At 36.3% G+C, this 22,524-nt stretch overlaps 1 protein-coding gene across 4 annotated transcripts in view; it reads left to right on the top strand.

Moving 5' to 3' along the window:
- Positions 1-22,524, top strand: part of NAALADL2 (N-acetylated alpha-linked acidic dipeptidase like 2) — a 1,320,599-nt gene that overhangs the window by 90,921 nt on the left and 1,207,154 nt on the right. The gene's annotated exons all lie outside the window — the stretch shown is intronic.

Here is a 22,524-nt window from a genome sequence, read left to right as displayed (position 1 = left end):
ATAATTGGTTATAGATTGTGCCGTCATTTGAGATTATTTAGCTTTCTACTTGAAAGATCATGGAATGGACCAATTAGTAATATTCTGTTTCTCTTGGAAATAGAAGTTGAACTAATTCACTCATTCATTCAACAAATATTTATTGAACACTTATTATGTGCCATTTACTTTATATTGACGACATGATGGTGAAAAATATGTATCTGCTTCTCAAGATCTCACAATGTAGTGGCAGTCAGTCAAAAAATAGGCAAATACAAGGTAGTATAATGAATGAAAACAATAGGGAAAAGCATGGGGTACAATAGGATAAATGCAGTGAGCACCTAAGCCAGACGCGGGATGGATGCTCAGGGAGTGATGTGTCAGTAGAAGGTGGAGGAAGATTAAGTTGTAGTTGCAGAGTGGTTTGTAATGTCTGAAGTAGAGTAAGATAGCGTGATATGTCTATAAAGAATTAAGTATGAGGCGGATCATGAATGTCCTCATGAGCCATGCTTAGCCATGCTTAGGAATTTAGATATAATTATGAATAGTGGCAGTTAAATTAGAAAGACTTCATCTGATATTGGATGTTCTCTTCAAATCTGGCTGGTCAAATTCTCACAGCACTAGTTACTATGCATAATAAAGGAGGTCATCTTCCTCCTTCACACCTATATAAATGTTTTTATTAGAATATAAGGTCTTTAGAAGCAAGAACCTGGGTTAATTCACCGTGTTTTCTCAGGATCTATTTTAGTACTTTGCACATAGGAGGCTCTCAATATTTATAGTGTGGGATGACAGAATTAAATATAAAACTCTGGAAAATGGATAAGTTGACCTACCAGGGGCTTCCTTCAAAGACTCACCACTTATGACTCCTTCTTTCCCTGATCAGTTGTCACAAATGGTAAAATTCTTTTCCACATCTCCTCCTTACTTTTTGATTCATAATAAGATGTTCCATCAAAGTAAATCCGTATGAAATGCAATTTTAAAAATAAATAACATGTCAATTTGTAAATAAAAAATGTCAATGAATTCTCTTTAAACAGTCTAAAAAAGTTTTGGAGGAAACTAAGAATAAGTGAAGAAAATGATTTTTAGCAAAAGAAGAAATAAGCAATATAACCAATTTTAATTTATTCATTTTCTAACTCTAGAAAATACATTAGTTAACATACATTATAAAAGCTTATAAATACATTATAAATGTTAAAATGCATTATGTAATTCTTTTGTAATGAGAGAGATGAAATGGTAACTTTGGTTACACTTTTTATATATTTTAAGATAACATATAAAGAGGATAAATTTTATTTGTTTTTTAAGCAAAAATAACTTTTATAAGGAACCTTTAAATATTATGGTGATGGGGGGGCAGTGCCTGGATGACTTGGTCAGAAGAGCATGTGACTCTTGATCTGGGGTCATGAATTTGAGCCCCATGTTAGGTGTAGAGATTACTTAGATAAATAAATTATTTAAAAAATTATGGTGATTAACAAATCACAAAAGTACTTTAGTGTACAGGTGACCTAGGGAGTCATACCCCAGGTGGTTGAAAATGTGTGTATAACTTCCAACTTCCTCAAAATTAACTGCTAATAACTTGCTGCTGACTGGAAGCCTTAGCGATAACATAAATAGTTCATTACCACATATTTTGTATGTTATATGTATTTTACACTATATTCTTAGAATAAAGTAAACTATAAAAAAGAAAGTGTTATTAAAATGATAAGGAAGAGAAAATACATTTATGGAACTATATATAGGTGGACCTGCATAGTTCAAGCCCATATTGTTCAAAGGTCAACTGTATATTATTGTATAATGTGGACATTTTGGGTTCAGTTATAAACATAGATTCTATATTTCTTACCACTTTAACAGTGGCAGTTCTCCATTCTACAGACTTTTCTTTGACCAGCTTTTCTGGCATTATTCCTTTAAATGTCCTGTTTTATGGTCATTTTTCTGCTGGATTGTCCTTTGAGACCAGTGGAGTATTTCTGAAAATTTTTTTGGCATGACCACATGTAATCATGGAAGGACTGTGAACACCCACTCAAAGCTGCACAGAGTAAGGATATCAGCTTTCATGTCTTTTTAGTGCCCTAAGGATAAGGGGATACAAACTAGTAGTTTCAATAAACCCAATAATTTTGGCAGAATATTTAAATTATGTTTTTTCCCCAAAACTGAAAATAACCTTTAAAAGTACAAAACCTAACCATATAGAATATTTAAGCAATAAAGAAAATATAAACAAGGATGCCATATTGTGTTAATGTAACCTGTTGTCCATAGGGTAATGACAACATTTTGCAAAATGAAGAAGAGGCACTTCTCAAAGAAATGCTGCCTAGTGTGATGGATTAATGGACATTTATCTGGCTTGCTATCAGTCAAAATACAGGCTAAGAATACCCAAATAAAACAAATAAAATGAGGAGTAGAAATTATGAGTAGAGAAGTAAATTAAGAGTAGTAAAGAAGCAGAAGTGAGAGCAATAAAACTGGGGAATGTTGTGGAGGGGATCAGGATATGCCATGTCTGATTTTGCCTCTTTGGCATAAGAGTTATTTTGAGCTGAAGGTATTTGAGTTCCTGAAATCCCTTATCTGCCTAAACACAGAGACTTCCAAAAAGAACTCAAAGTCATTACATCCCTTTCTGCAAAGCAACTCTAAGATTACCACACCCTAACAGATACTACCACAATGCTGTCACATCCTTCATTTATTTTCCTAAAGGCCCATTTATTTTTCCAAATAGTGATTGCTTTTCCAAGGTTCCCTTTCTCCTGCTTCCTTTCCCTTAGTAAGTTAGATATATAGACCCCAAATTCTAACCTTATCTTTGAATTACTCATCTCTAAGTACTGTCTTGTGTATGTGCAATGCAAATGTTAATGAATTTTTGTTTGGTTTTCTCTTATTAATCTCTCTATTGTCAGTCTCATTTACAGAGCCCTGGCCAACAAGTTATGATGGGCAGAAGGCAAAAAGATTTCCTTTCCTACAGTTGAGGCCTAGGGGTTCATAACACAGACAGAATATGTATTATGGATTTAATTTTAGGAATATTTAGTGTAGGAATTTGCTTCCCCACACCTCCTATGTCAACATTTGATATAAGCTACCTCTTGTTATCCAGTCTCAGTTTAGCAGTCCTGCATCTGATCTAAAGCTGGTCCAAGTGAAATATACAAACAAATGAAGAGATTAAAGGTGAACCACAAAGGCATTCTAAATGTATTTATAATCCCTCTAAAATATGGGTTTTTTTTTTTTAGCAAAAACATGACCCTCTGTCTTTAACGACTATAGGTTTCTAATATATAAAATAAAAATTTGGTTACAGATCTTCTACTTTTGATGGGGTTACATCCTAATAAACCCATCGTTAAGTTGAAAAATAACCTGTCTAAAATGCATTTAATGCACTTCACCTACCAAACATCATAGCTTAGCCTAACCTACTTAAAAAAATAGTTTTTTAAATGTTTCTTTATTCTTTGAAAGAGAGAGAGAGAGAATGAGCAAGGGAGGGGCAGAGAGAGGGAGACACAGAATCAGAAGTAGGTTCCAGGCTCTGAGCTGTCAGCCCAGAGCCTGATGCGGGGCTTGAACTCACGAACTGCAAGATCATGACCTGAGCCGAAGTTGGACGCTTAACCGACTGAGCCATCGAGGCGCCCCTTAGCTTAGCCTACTTTAAATGTGTGCAGAACACTTACATTAACCTATATTTGGACAAAATGATCTAACTAAAGCCTGTTTTATAGTAAAGTATTGAACAGCTCATGTAATTCATTACATGTGGTCCTGAAAGTGAAAAACAGAATTGCTATATGGATAGCAGAATGGTTGTAAGCATATGGGTCATTTACCCTTGTGATTGCATGTCTGACTGGAAGTTGCAGGTCTCTGCCTTTGCCCAGAATCACAAGGGAATATCATACAGCATATTGCTAGCCCAGAAAAAGATCAAATATCAAAATGTGAAGTACAGTTTCTACTGAATGTACATCCCTTTTGTATCATCTTAAAGTTGCAATATCATGAGACTTTGTAAATCAGGGATCATCTGTAATTTTCTTAATGTGTAAAAGAGCCCAAGGATATCAGCCCCAAATCCATAATGTCTTAACATTTATAAGTGTACAAACTTTAACAATAAATAGGAATTTCTAGTAAGACAAAAATGGTTATTTCCTGGCTGTATCATAAGAGCTCAAACAAATCAGAAAAATCACTAACTCATTATATATTGGAAGTAGGGAATCAAAAGTAGGGAATCAAAAGTTCACAGAATAGAATTTCTTTTAGTAAGAAGAAAAAAAAGGCAGAAGATGTAGCCAAGCCTGCCAGTGGGATGTGTAAACAACTGCAAGCTGGACGAGTGGCCGAAGGATGGCTTCCGGCTGGACCAGGTGTTGGTAACAGTATGAAGCACAGGCTGCCTTGTTTTGGGGTCATTTCCTATGCTCGTTCTGTCTATTGGTTTCCTTCTTTTGCTTTCACCTTCTGGCTCTGACAGCACCTGTTCTATACTATTACCTTGGCAGGCAGCCTTAATGTACATTTTAACAAAATCTCTGTGCCAAATTTTCTTCTTAAGTTACCAAAGACAATTGTTAAAAAACTTGCAGAACAAGTAGGACAAAGCAAAACAGTTTTCTGTCAAAGCTTTGATAGTCAAATATACTATTGGCAGGAAGACCTCTTGTGAATTTTGCACACAACATTAGAAGCGGCTGGTTGTTGACAAGGATAACTTTAATTGTTTTTAATTGTCTCGACAAAGGGGTATAAATCTCCTCCATTCCATTACTGTTTATTGAACGTCTGTTAATGCTAACATGCCCAATTTGGCTTCTCTTTTTCATTAATATAGCTATGCAGATTTTCAGGAACTGAGACAAAAGTACGTTTTTGTTTTGTTTTGTTTGCATTAGGACAAAGCCTTTCCCAGCAATACAGCATGGCTCATGACAACTTGTTGCCTGGATACTAGGGACTTCACATATGGGTTTTCTTAATAATAGGTATTTTGAATTTCTCTCTTGAAAATTGGATAGAATTTTCTTCTGTTAGTAGTTGTGGCCCATCTATGTACTATTTGCCATATGGGTATGGAAGGGGAGAGTTAAAATAAAACATCTCTCAAAGCAGGAATAACAGTTTCTGTTTGGGACACATACTTATTCTACTGTAAGTAAGGTTTTGCACACAGTAGAACTCTACAAAGCTTTTCTCATATTTTTTTTACTCTTACCATATTGTTCTTCTTTAATTCCAAACTTTTATTGGATATTTATTCCTAAAATATTAGAATTCAGGTAACATGAATTTCAAAGAAAACTTTTCAGAGGCTCCCTCCTCTCAATATCTATTACACCATCCTCCACATTCCATTTGTTTTTAAACCCATTTCATTTTAACTTGGAATGAAGCACACTAAAAATTATGAAGAGACTTTAGTAAAGAATTTTTGTAACAGATTATTTTTGATTACCAGATATCTGAATAATCTTTTGTGAATTTTTTACATATTGATCTAATTGCTTCTAAATTAGAAAGTTGGAATGTGTGACAACATTGATTGATATGTGCTAAAGTACAGATTCAGGTCAGAAAGATGAAAGGCAATAATTAAATAACATGAAGGATAATCTAGGGATTTGACAACTGTATAAGTACAGTATGTTTATTTAGTAAATTTAAAGTGGGTTGGTCAGTGAACCATTCAGTATATCCTGAGTATGTGGCATGTGTATGAAAATGCACTAGATGCTAAGAAATATATTTTTTAAGCAGTCAAAAAGCTGTACTGGATTCCATTTATGATTTTAGTTATAGAATGTGGCATTCTGTATGTTTCCTGCTGCACAACTGTCTATAATAATAGGAAAACAAAACTGGCAATGAAAAAATAAGACAAAATTGGGGATAGGAACATATTTAAATAGGTGCTAATATGAAGTGAAAGCAGTGTTTGTCAAAGTCATTAGATAAGAGTTAAATATGTGTGCTGTGGAATTTTCAGAGAAGGCATGTTTTGAAGTCAATATGACTTGACTGGACTGTGACAGATGAGGAGATTTTTGGTAAATGAGACAGGTAAATAGAAACCTTTCTGGGGTGACCAATAGCATGAACTATAAAAGTAGTCCTTTGGTAGTAACACCAGGGAGAATGGCAGTGCGAGAAGACCTTAGTGACTGGAACAGAGGATTTGTCCTGGGCAGGTACTGGATTTGAAGAGAAGTAAGCAGTGTCAGGATTTCACAGCCAGGTAGAGTACTTTAAACCTAGGCAATGGACAGTGTTAAGTTCTTGAGCTGGGTGTGCCATTATGAAGAAAGGTCTTCTGTGAAAGGAACCAATAAGAGGCAGGATGGTTGTCTGGGAAGGAGTTGGGACATCTGTGTGTAAGAAGAGTAGGCCAAATTAGGATATGATGGGAGAGTGAATGAAGAAATACAGTGTAAATAATTAAGCTATTTTACTGATGCTTATTTCTTATTTACAAATATAGTACAATAATTAACACATTCCAGAGATAGTAATTAGCAATCAGGTTAAATTACTTTGATTACTTCTTTTGCATTTAACGAAAAACATTTTGAGAAAGCTACTTTCTGAGGTGTTTTATAGATCCTCTCTGTATAGTGTCTCTTTTGCTTTTACTTCATTCTTTTCCTCTCCCTTTCCCTCACTTAGGTCTGTTTCTCTGTCCTCTCTTTCCAAGTTTTCCTTCTTAAAATTTATTTAGAAAAATTGTTTTTAATGTTTAATTAGAGAGAAAGAGAGAGAGAACGCACACAGGTGAGAGCCGGGGAGGGGCAAAGAGAGGGAGACACAGAATCTGGAGGCTCCAGGCTCTGAGCTGTCAGCACAGAGCCTGACGTGGGGCTTGAACTCACCAAAAGTGAGATCATAACCTGAGATGAAGTCAGATGCGTAAGCAACTTGGAGGTGCCTCTCCAAGTTTTCCTTCTTAAACAACAAAAGTTTAGGCTGTGTTTTATTTTTAAATCATTTTATGTAAGTATTCTCCAAACAGTTTAAAACTTATATAGGCTTAAAATGAAAAAAACAAAAACAAAAAACAAAAAACAAAACCCAAAAACATAGCAACCTGCTGCTACCTCTGTCCATTCCTACTCCTAAGAGATGAGTTTCAGCTGTTCCAAGTTTTTCTTCTGATAGCTCTGTGCTTATGTAGTTATCTCTTAATTTATAAATTGTTATTATCCATTGACTTCTTGTTTTGTTGGTTGAGACTTTATTTTTCCAAGATCACATCCCAGCTATCCAAATTACCCTCCATTTTAATTAGAAAGTTATATCACAGTTGATTGTTAAATTAATGGTTTTTACATTTGTAATCACTGGGTATTGTTTACTTCTGAACCAGTACATGCATTATGATTGTTTTTTTCTCTCTCACATACTTTTCTTTATACGTTTTATATGTGTCTGTTGCTATTTGTTCCCCAGTGTTCTATAACAGGGCTATTAAGTGGCTATCAATAGCATTATTAAATGATCTTTGTTGTTCTCAGGAAAGCAGGTCCTTTAATGCCTTGTTATTGAAGGCAGGGGCTGAAGTAAAGAACTTTGGTCCTTAGGAAATGAGAACACTGAGAGATCCCAGAAGAAACTAAGAAAAAAGTGTTCTTTTGAAACACCAGCAAAATAAACTCCTGGAGCTTGGTGGGGAGAGAGAGAAAGGTTGAGAGTGAAGAATGGAATGTATTTAGGAAAAGTTCATAAAATAATTATTAGCTACATTAAACTGTTCTTGTTTTTGTCCTGGAAATATTCCTGTTGTGTCTCTTCATTCTCTTGCATCAGTTTAAAAAAAATTTTTTTAATGTTTATATATATTTGAGAGAGAGAAAGAGAGACCGAGTGAGAGCAGGGGAGGGGCAGAGAGAGAGGGAGACAGAATCGGAAGCAGGCTCCAGGCACTGAGCTGTCAGCACAGAGCCCAGTGCAGGGCTTGAACCTATGAACTGGGAGAACCGTGAGATCATGAGGTGAGCTGAAGTCAGGCGCTTAACTGACTGAGCCACCCAGGTGCCCCATCTCCTGCATCAGTTTTAACTGTTATTTCTTGCCCAGGTACCACTGTCATCCCACAACTTTTCTGTTCTGCTTTCGGTTTTAGGATCCTGTGTTGCCTTTATCTTATTTCTGCCTCTCGTGGGTTTCTAAGAAAGAGAGTTTGGGAAAATTTTTTGACTCCTTACATGTTTGAAATGTCTTTACTCTCCCCTTATGCTTGATTGATAATTTGGGTGAGCACAGGCAGATTCTTCTCAGAATTTGTAAGCCTCTATTATATTGTGATATTTCTGCTGGGAAGTCAGAGGCTGTGCTGATGGTTGGTACTGCTTTTCTCAGGAAATTTCACGGTCTCTTTTTTGGGCATCTATGTGCTTTTTCAAACTTGTCTTTTAGTTTGATGATTTTGGGGTTCTTCTCATTATTGTTATTGCTATTTTATTATTGTGATTTTCTTTCCTCTGATGTCTCTCTTTATTTCTACAACTCCTATTGGAGAAAATTGTATCTATCCTGGATTAATTCTCAGATATTTTTCTTTTTTTTCCCCTGTTACTTTCTATTTCTTTTTGTTCCTGGTGCTTCTTTTTTAAAATTTCATCTTTTATTATTATTTTTGTAACTTTTAAGAACTCTTTATTCTGTGATTATTTCTATTTTATGGCATTCTGTTCTTGTTTTATGGTATACTATATTATATTTTGTTGAAGTCTTTCTCACTCTGCTTAGTCTTTTTCCCTCTGGTTCCCTTTTTTGTTTGTTTTACTGTCTTTTATGTTGGAAGCATTCCTCACATGTTTGATAGTATATAAAGGACTATTTTAAGAACGAAACACTAAAAGCTAATAACTTTATGCTAAAGTGGGATTTGTGTCCTATAACTATAGAATGTATAGAATGGTGATGGGCAAGCCTTTTCCTTTTCAGTATCTCATGACACACACACACACACACACACACACACACACACACACACACACTTCATACGACAATCCGGAACAGTAGACATTGCTCCATTTTAGTGTTGGAGAAACAGAATCAAATGGGGTAAAACAGTTTTCTAAGGTTACATATCTCATTAGGTACAATATTCTGTGTTTTCTTCAGGTATGTAAGGTTGAAAATCTCATGCTCTTTCTAAGATATCATAGCTTAATTTTATTTTTGCTTTTCTGAAGCTACAGTTCTGAGTCAAGTGGTATTATGGTAAAATTTGGTGAAGTTAGTAAGAACTCTTTAAACTGCATATTGCAAGTAACTTAACATGAGTGTAAGTATATTTTGAAATGCTCTTTGAAGCTTTTCAGTTTATAGCATTTAAACAAAATGTTAGAATAGTAAATTATAAAGGAATTAGAAATACTTCACTGACGTCACCACATTCTTAAAGCATAAAGCTGTAAGTGGAAAAGGAATCACCTTCGTGAACCACAGAGTCACATGAAAAATATGTAGTCTTTTGAGAAAGCAGTTTGGTAATATATATATCAATAACTTTTAAAAAGTTGTTACCTCTGACTTAGACATCTAATTTTAGAAATCTTTTTGTGTAGGAGGAGATCAGAAGCATTGATAAAACTACAGATAAATCTTCAAAATTATATCCATTATTAAATAGGCAAACATAAAATTAGAAACAACCTAACTTCTCACAGTGGGACAACTTTTAAATAAATTATGGGGAAGCCATATGTTGGAGTATTATGTAACTCTGAAACATGATGCTTTCAAAGCATACTTAAAATACCATAAGGAAATGTCTGGTGTGTTATGTGAAAAAGCGGAATGCCAAATTGTGCCCAAAGTATGGTGCAAAGTAGGTCAAAACTTATGTACATATGCATAGAAAAAAAGAAAGAAGAAGTTTGGTAGAAGAAAATACACCAAACTGCACATAGTATTTGTCTCTAGGTTCTAGAATTATAGGCAATTTACATTTTCTCATGGGTGTTACTGTGTAATTTCCAGATTTCCTAAAATAGCTATGTATTACTTTAATAATAATAAATGTATATAATCTTTGAAAACACTTAAAGAGAAAAACTTTCTCTGGTCTTTTTGCTGTTGAGAGTAAGTGAAACTAAGGGTTTTTTGGTTCTTCCTTGTGATTATATCATCATCTGGGGATTGTGATAAAGGGTAAGGAATTAGGCTCTTTACTGCACTAGATTGTCTTTAAGAATTTTCTAATTTAGGAAAAGGTGCTGACTCCTGTCATCTTTATTGCTTCTTTTCTTGTGTTCCCTACCTTCACTTTCTATACCTTAACAACTCATCATTGGCTTGTCATAAATATTATTTAAGTCACTAATGTACATTTCAAATTTATTGTGCATGTTTATTTACAGTGTAACTTTAGATACGATTCATACACAAATTGGAACTCATTTCTGAAATATTTTGTAAAAAATCTATTAAAGGTTTCCTAGTGACAAATGTTCTATATGAGAAAAGTTAAAGGTGTATAACTGGGTTTTATGAGTAAACAGTAAAGGGAAAATCACCTTGATTACCTGTAATTAATACTGGTCTAGGTTTTAGACTTTTTTTTTTAGGTAAACAGTCATTTTATGTAATTTAATTACTAATTACAGTGATTTTAAACACCTGGGCTCTCTTTGCACTATCTATAAAAATCTTTAGGAAATAAGAATTAATATATACATGGTGTTAATGGGATGAAATGGGTAGGATCTAGACATTACTTGCATTTTGATGAATCTCAGGTGTATTGAATTTTTCTAGAAAAGAAATGTTATAAGTGGCATTGCCAGGTCTGTGAACACAATTTTAATGACATTTTTAATGACGATTTTAAAATGTATGTATTTTTAAATTCAAAGCCACATAATTTGACTAAGTTAAATAGTTCTGGTAAGGGTGGGCAGTAGACACTGTGTTCTTGAATTCAAAAAGAACGAAATGTGTATTTTCTTTCTGTAATCACTGTGCAAACATTTATTAAGCATCTAAGAGCTAAAATCTTCCTCACTTTATTAAAAAATGGAATTATGAAACATATTGGCTGGTATTTTATATAGATACAATGAAATTTTGACAGATTTCTTTCATTAAGCAGCAATGTAAAACTAATGCTTAAGGTCAGAGAAAAGGAACATCTTTGACACAGGTTCATTTAATGTGGTAAATTAAATGACTCACAGTTTTCTGATATTGACACCGTCAACCCCATAGGTGAAATAATTTTCTGTTTGGTCTAACTAAATATGATAATGAATTATCATATTTGTTAGTTTATAATTTTGGGAGAATGCTTTTAACTTTAATATTTTAGATGATTTTGCATTTTTATTCACAGAAATGAGGTGGACCAAGTAAGTGGCCTCAGTGCTCTGGGGAATGACTTTTTTAATTGCAACTCCTGATCTGCCTCACAACTGTCATCTATTTTGTTTGGTTCCCCCTGGACCCAAATCCTATATGTGATGCTATTTTCCCATTTGGTAGTCTTCTCACAGTTTTAATGCTACCACATGTTTATGTCATACACATTATCAAAGAAAAAAAAGTTTTCTAATAGTCTCATCCTGCAACACAATTAAAAGAAAAGGTCTAATTAAAGCTACTGACTTGTTTTCATCCCCTTTGTTAAGGAGCTACTTTTTCTTTTCCTTTCTTTTTTTTTAGCATGTTCAGAGAAAAAAAGGATAATTTAAATGAAATTTAGTTTATGTAAAAAAGACAATTGAAAACACTGACAGTCTTTATCTTTAGATTATTGATCTGTATTATCTAGGGTAAAGGCATAAGTGTATAAAGTATGCTTACAATGTGTCCAATTGAACATTTTTTTCAAAAAGGAAATTTTACTGTGTTGTTCATCTTTCTGGGGTAGACATTCACTTTTTTCCCTTAAATAAGCAGAGGATCCAATAGATAGTTTCTAACATTTTAAATAGTCGTAAAATTTATGTAATAACATGGATGTTGTTTAGTACTCTCTATTTTTATCTATTAACTGTCGATTGCTTATAAAAACTATGACTTGAATTACACCAGATTTCAGAGCGTATATGTGTTTTAAATATTACATACTTTATTTTTGACAAAAGTCTCAATGTTTCATCCTGCCCTTAACTTCATTTACAAAAAAAATTAAAAATGTTGGTTTATTTTTGAGAGAGATACATGGATTGCAAGCAGGGGGGCAGGCAGAGATGGAGAAGGAGACACAGAATCTGAAACAGGCTCCAGGCTCTGAGCTGTCATCACAGAGCCCAACATGGGGCTTGAACTCATGAACTGTGAGATCGTGGCCTGAGCCAAAGTCAGATGCTTAACTGACTGAGCCACCCAGGTCTGCCCTTGACTTTAAACAGAAATAAGTTCATTTAGTTTTCTATTGGTGCATTATTTAATGATGCAGACTTTTTTGCACTGATGTATGATATGACATATAAGGTGTTCCTTATAAAATATCTCCCAGGTTCATGTATCCTCAGTGCATAGTCAATCTATCTTCAGATGTTGAGGACTTCTACATATTCTTCAAATACATTTTTAGCTGATGTTTACATAGGGAGAAGTTATATTTATCTACACTTACTACATGATTTTGGATAAAATGACGTTTGAAAAGACCCGGATATAGTTGTTAGAATATCAGAATCATGGGGTACCTTGGTAGCTCAGTTGGTTAACTGTCCAACTTTTGATTTGGCTCAGATCATGCTCTTATTGTTTGTGAGTTTGAGCCCCATATCTGGTTCCCTCTGTGCTAACAGTGTGGAGCCTGCTTGGGATTCTCCCTCTTCCCCTGTCTTTCTACCCTTCCCCTGCATGCATGCTATCTCTTTCAAAATAAATAAATAAATTAAAAAAAAAAAGAATGTCAGGATCAGGTACAACCTCTCCAGAAAACATGCTGGTTATCAACAAAAGTGATGTGCTTGTTGAGTGGCTGATATTGAGAGGTCATGATATTGCATCCAAATCAACTCTTAGTTAACTGTTGTATTAATCACTCAGTAATCAGGGTAATCAGGAAGCAAAGTTTTAAGCACTTGATATTCAACTATGATAATCTGCTGCTTAGAGTTTTACTGTGATTTATGAAGTATATTGCATATTGGGGTTAAGTGTAACATATACTAGTATTTCCTATTTAATGCAGCAGGAAAAAAAGAACAACTACGGGTTAGCTTTTTCATATCTGCTTTTCAGGAGCTATGTTACTGACGTTCAGTGGGAGATGCTGAACTCTATTTTGAAAGTCTGGTGTGGTGCAAAAGACATAGGCTTGGCATCCATAGTCCTTGGTTCAAATTCTCCCACTGCCACATGATGTATATTTGGGTCATTTTCTTAAGTGTTTTGAGCCTTGGTTTTCTCCTATGCAAAATAAAAACACTAACACTCATCTTTATTTATTTATTTATTTATTTATTTATTTATTTATTTAATATGAAATTTATTGTCAAATTGGTTTCCACACAACACCCAGTGCTCATCCCAAAAGGTGCCCTCCTCAATACCCATCACCCATCCTCCCCTCCCTTCACCCCCCATCAACCCTCAGTTTGTTCTCAGTTTTTAAGAGTCTCTTATGCTTTGGCTCTCTCCCTCTCTAACCTCTTTTTTTTTTTTCTCCCCCCCCTCCCCCAATGGGTTTGTGTTAAGTTTCTCAGGATCCACATAAGAGTGAAAACATATGGTATCTGTCTTTCTGTGTAGGACTTATTTCACTCAGCATAACACTCTCCAGTTCCATCCACGTTGCTACAAAAGGCCGTATTTCATTCTTTCTCATTGCCACGTAGTATTCCATTGTGTATATAAACCACAATTTCTTTATCCATTTGTCAGTTGGTGGACATTTAGGCTCTTTCCATAATTTGGCTATTGTTGAAGGTGCTGCTGTAAACATTGGGGTACAAGTGCCCCTATGCATCAGCACTCCTGTATCCCTTGGGTAAATTCCTAGCAGTGCTATTGCTGGGTCATAGGGTAGATAGATCTATTTTTAATTTTTTGAGGAACCTCCACACCGTTTTCCAGAATGGCTGCACCAGTTGGCATTCCCACCAACAGTGCAAGAGGGTTCCCGTTTCTCCACATCCTCTCCAGCATCTGTAGTCTCCTAATTTGTTCATCTTAGCCACTCTGACTGGCATGAGGTGATATCTGAGCGTGGTTTTGATTTGTATTTCCCTGATGAGGAGCAACGTTAAGCATCTTTTTATGTGCCTATTGGCCATATGGATATCTTCTTTAGAGAAGTGTCCATTCATGTTCTCTGCCCATTTCTTCACTGGGTTATTTGTTTTTCGGGTGTGGAGTTTGGTGAGCTCTTTATAGATTTTGGATACTAGCCCTTTGTCCGATATGTTATTTGCAAATATCTTTTCCCATTCCATTGGTTGCCTTTTAGTTTTGTTGATTGTTTCCTTTGCAGTGCAGAAGCTTTTTATCTTCATGAGGTCCCAATAGTTCATTTTTGCTTTTAATTCCCTTGCCTTTGGGGATGTGACTAGTAAGAAATTGCTATGGCTGAGGTCAGAGAGGTTTTTTCCTGATTTCTCCTCTAGGATTTTGATGGTTTCCTGTCTCACATTCAGGTCCTTTATCCATTTTGAGTTTGTTTTTGTGAATGGTGTAAGAAAGTGGTCTAGTTTCATCCTTGTGCATGTTGCTGTCCAGTTCTCCCAGCACCATTTGTTAAAGAGACTGTCTTTTTTCCATTGGATATTCTTTCCTGCTTTGTCAAAGATGAGTTGGCCATACGTTTGTGGGTCTAGTTCTGGGGTTTCTATTCTATTCTATTGGTCTATGTGTCTGTTTTTGTGCCAATACCATGCTCTCTTGATGATTACAGCTTTGTAGTAGAGGCTAAAGTCTGGGATTGTGATGCCTCCTGCTTTGTTCTTTTTCTTCAAAATTACTTTGGCTATTTGGGGCCTTTTGTGGTTCCATACAAATTTTTAGGATTGCTTGTTCTAGCTTTGAGAAGAGTCCTGGTGCAATTTTGATTGGGATCACATTAAATGTGTAGATAGCTTTGGGTAGTATTGACATTTCAACAATATTTATTCTTCCAATCCATGAGCATGGAATGTTTTTCCATTTCTTTATATCTTCTACAATTTCCTTCATAAGCTTTCTATAGTTTTCAGCATACAGATCTTTTACATCTTTGGTTAGGTTTATTTCTGGGTATTTTATGCTTCTTGGTGCAGTTGTGAATGGGATCAGTTTCTTAATTTGTCTTTCTGTTGCTTTATTATTAGTGTATAAGAATGCAACTGATTTCTGTACACTGATTTTGTATCCTGCGACTTTGCTGAATTCATGTATCAGTTCCAGCAGACATTTGGTGGAGTCTATAGGGTTTTCCAATATAGTATTATGTCATCTGCAGAAAGTGTAAGCTTAACTTCATCTTTGCCAATTTTAATGCCTTTGATTTCCTTTTGTTTTCTGATTGCTGATGCTAGCACTTCCAACACTATGTTAAACAACAGCTGTGAGAGTGGACATCCCTGTCGTGTTCCTGATCTCAGGGAGAAAGCTCTCAGTTTGGCTTTTATGATGTTTAAGTATGTTCCTTCTATCCCGACTTTCTCAAGGATTTTTATTAAGAAAGGATACTGAATTTTGTCAAATGCTTTTTCTGCATTGATTGACAGGATCATATGGTTCTTATCTTTTCTTTTATTAATGTGATGTATCACATTGATTGATTTGCGAATGTTAAACCAGCCCTGCAGCCCAGGAATGAATCCCACTTGATCATGGTGAATAATTCTTTTTATATGCTGTTGAATTCAATTTGCTAGTATCTTATTGAGAATTTTTACATCCATATTCATCAGGGATATTGGCCTGTAGTTCTCTTTTTTGACTGGGTCTCTGTCTGGTTTAGGAATCAGAGTAATGCTGGCCTCATAGAATGAGTCTGGAAGTTTTCCTTCCCTTTCTATTTTTTGGAACAGCTTGAGAAGGATAGGTATTATCTTTGCTTTAAATGTCTGGTAGAATTCCCCTGGGAAGCCATCTGGTCCTGGACTATTATTTATTGGGAGATTTTTGATAACTGAATCAATTTCTTCACTGGTTATGGGTCTGTTCAAGCTTTCTATTTCTTCCTGTTTGAGTTTTGGAAGTGTGTGGGTGTTTAGGAATTTGTCCATTTCATCCAGGTTGTCCAGTTTGTTGGCATATAATTTTTCATAGTATTCCCTGATAATTGCTGTATTTCTGAGGGATTGGTTGTAATAATTCCATTTTCATTCATGATTTTATCTATTTGGGTCATCTCCCTTTTCTTTTTGAGAAGCCTGGCTAGAGGTTTATCAATTTTGTTTATTTTTTCAAAAAAACAACTCTTGGTTTCATTGATCTGCTCTACAGTTTTTTTAGATTCTATATTGTTTATTTCTGCTCCGATCTTTATTATTTCTATTCTTCTGCTGGGTTTGGGTGTCTTTGCTGTTCTATTTCCTTTAATGTGCTGTTAGATTTTGTATTTGGGATTTTTCTTGTTTCTTGAGACAGGCCTGAATTGCAATGTATTTTCATTTCAGAACTGCCTTCGCTGCATCCCAAAGCATTTGGATTGTTGTATTTTCATTTTCATTTGTTTCCATATATTTTTAAATTTCTTCTCTAATTGCCTGGTTGACCCATTCATTCTTTAGTAGGGTGTTCTTTAAGCTCCATGCTTTTGGAGGTTTTCCAGACTGTTTCGTGTGGTTGATTTCAAGCTTCATAGCATTGTGGTCTGAAAGTATGCACGGTATGATCTCAATTCATGTATATTTTATTTAAAAGTCTAGCTTGTCTGATATAAGTATGGCTACTCCAGGGCTGTTTTGTGACCCAGTATGTGATCTATCTTGGAGAATGTTCCATGTGCACTCAAGAAGAAAGTATATTCTGTTGGTTTGTGATGCAGAGTTCTAAATATATCTGTCAAGTCCATCTGATCCAATGTATCATTCAGGGCCCTTGTTTCTTTATTGTTCCTGTGTCTAGATGATCTATCCATTGTTGTAAGTGGAGTATTAAAGTCCCCTGCAATTACCACATTCTTATCAATAAGGTTGCTTATGTTTGTGATTAATTGTTTTATATATTTGGGGGCTCCTGTATTCGGCACATAGACATTTATAATTGTTAGCTCTTCCTGATGGATAGACCCTGTAATTATTATATAATGCCCTTCTTCATCTCTTGTTACAGCCTTTAATTTAAAGTCTAGTTTGTCTGATATAAGTATGGCTACTCCAGCTTTCTTTTGACTTCCAGTAGCATGATAGATAGTTCTCCATCCCCTCACTTTCAATCTGAAGGTGTCCTCAGGTCTAAAATGAGTCTCTTGTAGGGAGCAAATAGATGAGTCTTATGTTTTTATCCATTCTGATACCCTTGTCTTTTGGTTGGAGAATTTAGTCCATTTACGTTCAGTGTTATAGAAAGATAATGGGTTTAGAGTCATTGTGATGTCTGTAGGTTTCATGCTTGTAATGATGTCTCTGGTACTTTGTCTCACAGGATCCCCCTTGGGATATCTTGTAGGGCTGGTTTAGTGGTGATGAATTCCTTCAGTTTTTGTTTGTTTGGGAAGAACTTTATCTCTCCTTCTATTCTAAATGACAGACTTGCTGGATAAAGGATTCTTGGCTGCATATTTTTTCTGTTCATCACATTGAAGATTTCCTGCCATTCCTTTCTGGCCTGCCAAGTTTCAGTAGATAGATCTGTCACTAGTCTTATAGGTCTCCCTTTATATGTTAGAGCATGTTTATCCCTAGCTGCTTTCAGAATTTTCTCTTTATCCTTGTATTTTACCAGTTTCACTCTGATATGTCATGCAGAAGATCGATTCAAGTTACGTCTGAAGGGAGTTCTCTGTGCCTCTTGGATTTCGATGCTTTTTTCCTTTCCCAGATCCCAGAAATTCTCAGCTATGATTTCTTCAAGTACACCTTCAGCCACTTTCCCTCTCTCTTCCTCCTCTGGAATCCCTATTATACGTATATTATTGCGTTTCATTGCATCACTTAGTTCTCTAATTTTATCCTCATACTCCTGGATTTTTTTTATCTCTTTTTCTAAGCTTCCTCTTTTTCCATAATTTTATCTTCTGATTCACCTATTCTCTCTTCTGCCTCTTCAATCTGAGCTGTGGTTGCCTCCATTTTATTTTGCAGCTCGTTTATAGCATTTTTTAGCTCCTCCCATTTCTTAGTCCCTTGATCTCTGTAGCAATAGATTCTCTGCTATCCTCTACACCTTTTTCAAGCCCAGCGATTAATTTTATGACTATTATTTTAAATTCACTTTCTGTTATATTGCTTAAATCGCTTTTGATCAGTTCATTAGCTGTCACTACTTCCTGGAGTTTCTTTTGAGGAGAATTCTTCCAGTTTCATCATTTTGGATAGTCCCTGGAGTGTCCTGGAACTGCAGGGCTCTTCCCCTGTGCTGTCTGGAGTAACTTGTGTTGGTGGGCGGGGCTGTAGCCAGACCTGATGTCTGTCCCCAGCCCACCGCTGAGGCCACAATCAGACTTGTGTGTACCTTATCTTCCCCTCTCCCAGGGGTAGGACTCACTGTGGAGTGGTGTGGCCCCTGTCTGTGCTACTTGCACACTGCCAGGCTTGTGTTGCTGCTTCTATGGGATCTGGCGTATTAGCCGGGGTGGATCCTCAAGGTGCACAGGGGCGGGAGGGGTAGACTCAGCTCACTTTGCTTTCGGTGGTCCGCTGCGGGAGGGGACCTGCGGCACCGGGAGGGAGGCTGACCTGTTGACGGGATGGATCTACAGAAGCACAGCGTTGGGTATTTGCCCGGTGCAAGCAAGTTCCCTGACAGTAACTGGTTCCCTTTGGGATTTGGGCTGGGGGATGGGTGAGGGAGATGGCGCTTCGCAGTGCCTTTGTTCCCCGTGAAGCTGAGCTCTGTCCTCCAGGGCTCAACAACTCTCCCTCCCATTGTCCTGTAGCCCTCCTGCTCTGGGAGCAGAGCTGTTGACTTATAACGTTCCAGATGTTAAGTCCTGCTGGCTGTCAGAACACACTCTGTCCAGCCCCTCTGCTTTTGTAAGTCAGACTCCGGGGCTCTGCCTTGCTGGGCGGGCTGCCCCTCCACCACCCCGGCTCCCTCCCACCAGTCTGTGTAGCGCACTGCCTCTCCTTCCTACCCTCTTCCATGGGCCTCTTGTCTACACTTGGTTCCAGAGAGTCAGTTCTGCTAGTCTTCTGGCGGTTTTCTGGGCTATTTAGGAAGATGTGGGTGGAATCTAAGTGATCAGTAGGTCGTGGTGAGCCTAGTGTCCTCCTATGCCGCCATCTTCCGGAGCCAATTATCACACTTAATCTTTAACAGTTGTTTTGAGGATTAACAAAAATATGCATAAAGTTTTCTAATAAGTTGCACATTGTAGTCATTATGTTAGTGAAGGTTATTATGATTACTGATTATAGTAATTAGCTATGTAAAGGTTAATAATAATGCCACATTTTCTATAATGCCTTCTGGTGGGTGGAACACTTTCATATAAGGACATATTTAATCTATTAAAGTTCCAGGAGATATCTTATTATTATTCCTAGCATCTCCTATACATAACTGAGGGAGGTAACACTGAGGAAGTTTAACTGATGTGCCTAGTGGATGATGAAGTAAAAATGTGAGCCTAATCTAATTTCAAAGAGTCTATTCTTTTTACTATAAAATATAATTTTCTTTTTAATAATTACTAAGTTTACATTCTGGATGAGAATTATATTTTATTTGGCCTAAAAGTTTTAATTAGATAGATAAATAGATATATGAATAAATGCCTAGCAGAACCAGGTATGAGTTTTTACTAAAAATCAATAATGTGTGAATATTCCCCTTTCTCCACATCCTTGCCAACACCTGTTTTTCCTTGTGCCGTTGATTTTAGCCATTCTGACAAGTTTGAGGTGGTACCTCGTTGTAGTTTTCATTTGTATTTCACTGAGGATCAATGATACTGAACGTCTTTTCATGTGTTTGTTGGCCATCTGTATGTTTGCTTTGGAAAAATGTCTATTCGTGTCTTCTCCCCGTTTTATAAGTGGATTATTTTTTTGGGGGGGGGTATTGAGTTTGTAAGTTATATATATTTTGGGTACCAACCCTTTATCAGATATGTTATTTGCAAATATCTTTTCCCATTCCATTGGTTGCCTTTTAGTTTCGTGGATTGTTTCCTTCGCTGTGCAAAAACTTTTTTATGTTGATGAAGTCCCAATAGTTTATTTTTGCTTTTGTTTTCCTTGCTGCAGGAGACATATCTAGAAGGATGCTGGTATGGCTGATGTCAAAGAGGTTACTGTCTGTTTTCTCCTCTAGGATTTTTATGGCTCCAGGTCTCACATTTAGGTCTTTAATCCCTTTTGTGTTTATTTTTGTGTATGGTTTAAGAAACCTGAAGAAATCTGAAACAGCCTCCAGTTTCATTCTTTTGCATGTTGCTGTCCAGTTTTCCCAACATTATGTGTTGTAGAGACTGTCTTTTTCCCATTGGAAAGTCTTTCCTGCTTTCTCGAAGATTAATTGACCATATAGTTGTGGGCTCATTTCTTGGTTTTCTGTTCTGTTCCATTGATCTCTGTATCTGTTTTTGTGCCAGTACTTTCTTTGTAATATAACTTAAAGTCTGGAATTATGCTGCCTCCAGCTTTGCTTTTCTTTTTCAAGGCTGCACTGTTGGTGGAAATGCAAACTGGTGCAGCCACTCTGGAAAACACTGCGGAGCTTCCTCAAAAGAGAACTACCCTATTATCCAGCAGTTGCACTGCTAGGTATTTACCCAAAGAATACAAATATACTAATTCAAAGGGATACATGCACCCTGATGTTTATAGCAGGATTATCCACAATAGCCAAATTATGGAAACAGCCTAAGTGTCCATCGATTTATGAATGGATAAAGAAAAGTTGGTGTGTGTGTGTGTGTGTGTGTGTGTGTGTGTGTGTGTGTATACACATACATATGATATTATATCATTCAGCCATAAAAAAGGATGAGACGTTACCATTTGCAACGACATGGATGGAGCTGGAGAGCATTATGCTGAGTGAAATAAGTCAGTCAGAGAAAGACAAATACCATATGATTTTACTCATATGTGGAATTAAAGAAATAATACAAACAAACAAATGGGAAAAAAGGAAGAGAGGGCTGCAAACCAAGAAATGAATAAAGGGTGGGTGGGGAGCAGAGAGAGAGGGAGAGACAGAATTAGAAGCAGGCCCAACACTGTAAGTGCAGGGCCCAATGCAGGGCTTGAACTCGAACCACAAAATCATGATCTGAGCTGAAATCAAGCATCCGAGGCTTAACTGACTGAGCCACCCAGGCATCCCTAGATCTTTAACTATAGAGAACAAACTGATGGTTACCAGAAGGGAGGTGGGTGGGGGGATGGGTAAAGAGGTGATGGGGATTAAGGAGTGCAGGTTTATGATGAGCACCAGGTGTTATGTGGAAGTATGGAATCATTATATTGTACACCTGAAACTAATATTACACTGTATCTTAACTAACTGGAATTAAAAAAAAAGTTTTTTAAACATCATTTTTGAGAGAGAGAGAGGGAGAGATAGAGAGGGAGAGTGAGGAGGGGTAGAGAGATAGGGAGACACAGAATCTGAAACAGTCTCCAATCTCCAAGCTGTCAGCACTGAGCCCAATGCGGGGCTTGAACCCATGCACCGAACCCTGAGATCATGACTTGAGTGGAAGTTGGATTCTCAACTGACTGAGCCACCCAGGCACCCCTCAACTAACTGGAATTTAAATAAAAACTTAAAAAAACACCAATAACGTATGGAGCTGTTAGAACTGGATAATTTTTTGTAATTGCACAGTGATTTATAATTCTGCATTGTTTTCACAGGCTTTAAGTCACTTAGGCACTTGTGGGAACAGAGTAGGAAGCTACAATACAGATGTGTCAGATGATGAACCTGAGATCCAGAGAGGCTGTGTTTTGCTGAAAGTGACAGTTTTGAGTACAGAGTAGAATTTTGTGTCTTCAAGTAGAGGTTTTACACATTAGGTTTTATAAAAGTGACTTAAATTTTCTATTTTATTCGATAGCACTTACTAACTGTTCATGTGTAGAGTAGATGTTGTTAGAAATGCAAAAATAAACAAGGCAAGTTCTTTGCCTTTATACATTTTAAAACTTAGGTGGGAGGGAGACAAAAATGCATATGAATGACCATAATGGAAGGTATGATATTCCAATTGTTACCATAATTGGAAATATAAGTCTAGTATGGGGGGACATAGAAGAAAGCCAAACAAAACCGATTAGATTGTATATTTTGTCAATAAAACTGAAAGGTGTTATGTTTTATGTGGAAACAAACTGGAAGTCACCATATTTTTCTTGGAATCTAAAGCTATGAAAAACTGCATTGTTGTTCTTAAAGGGATTATGGATTGTAATG

This window comes from Acinonyx jubatus, chromosome C2, assembly GCF_027475565.1.
Source record: "Acinonyx jubatus isolate Ajub_Pintada_27869175 chromosome C2, VMU_Ajub_asm_v1.0, whole genome shotgun sequence".
Taxonomy (NCBI): Eukaryota; Metazoa; Chordata; class Mammalia; order Carnivora; family Felidae; genus Acinonyx; species Acinonyx jubatus.
This window is presented reverse-complemented; position numbering and strand designations above follow the sequence as displayed.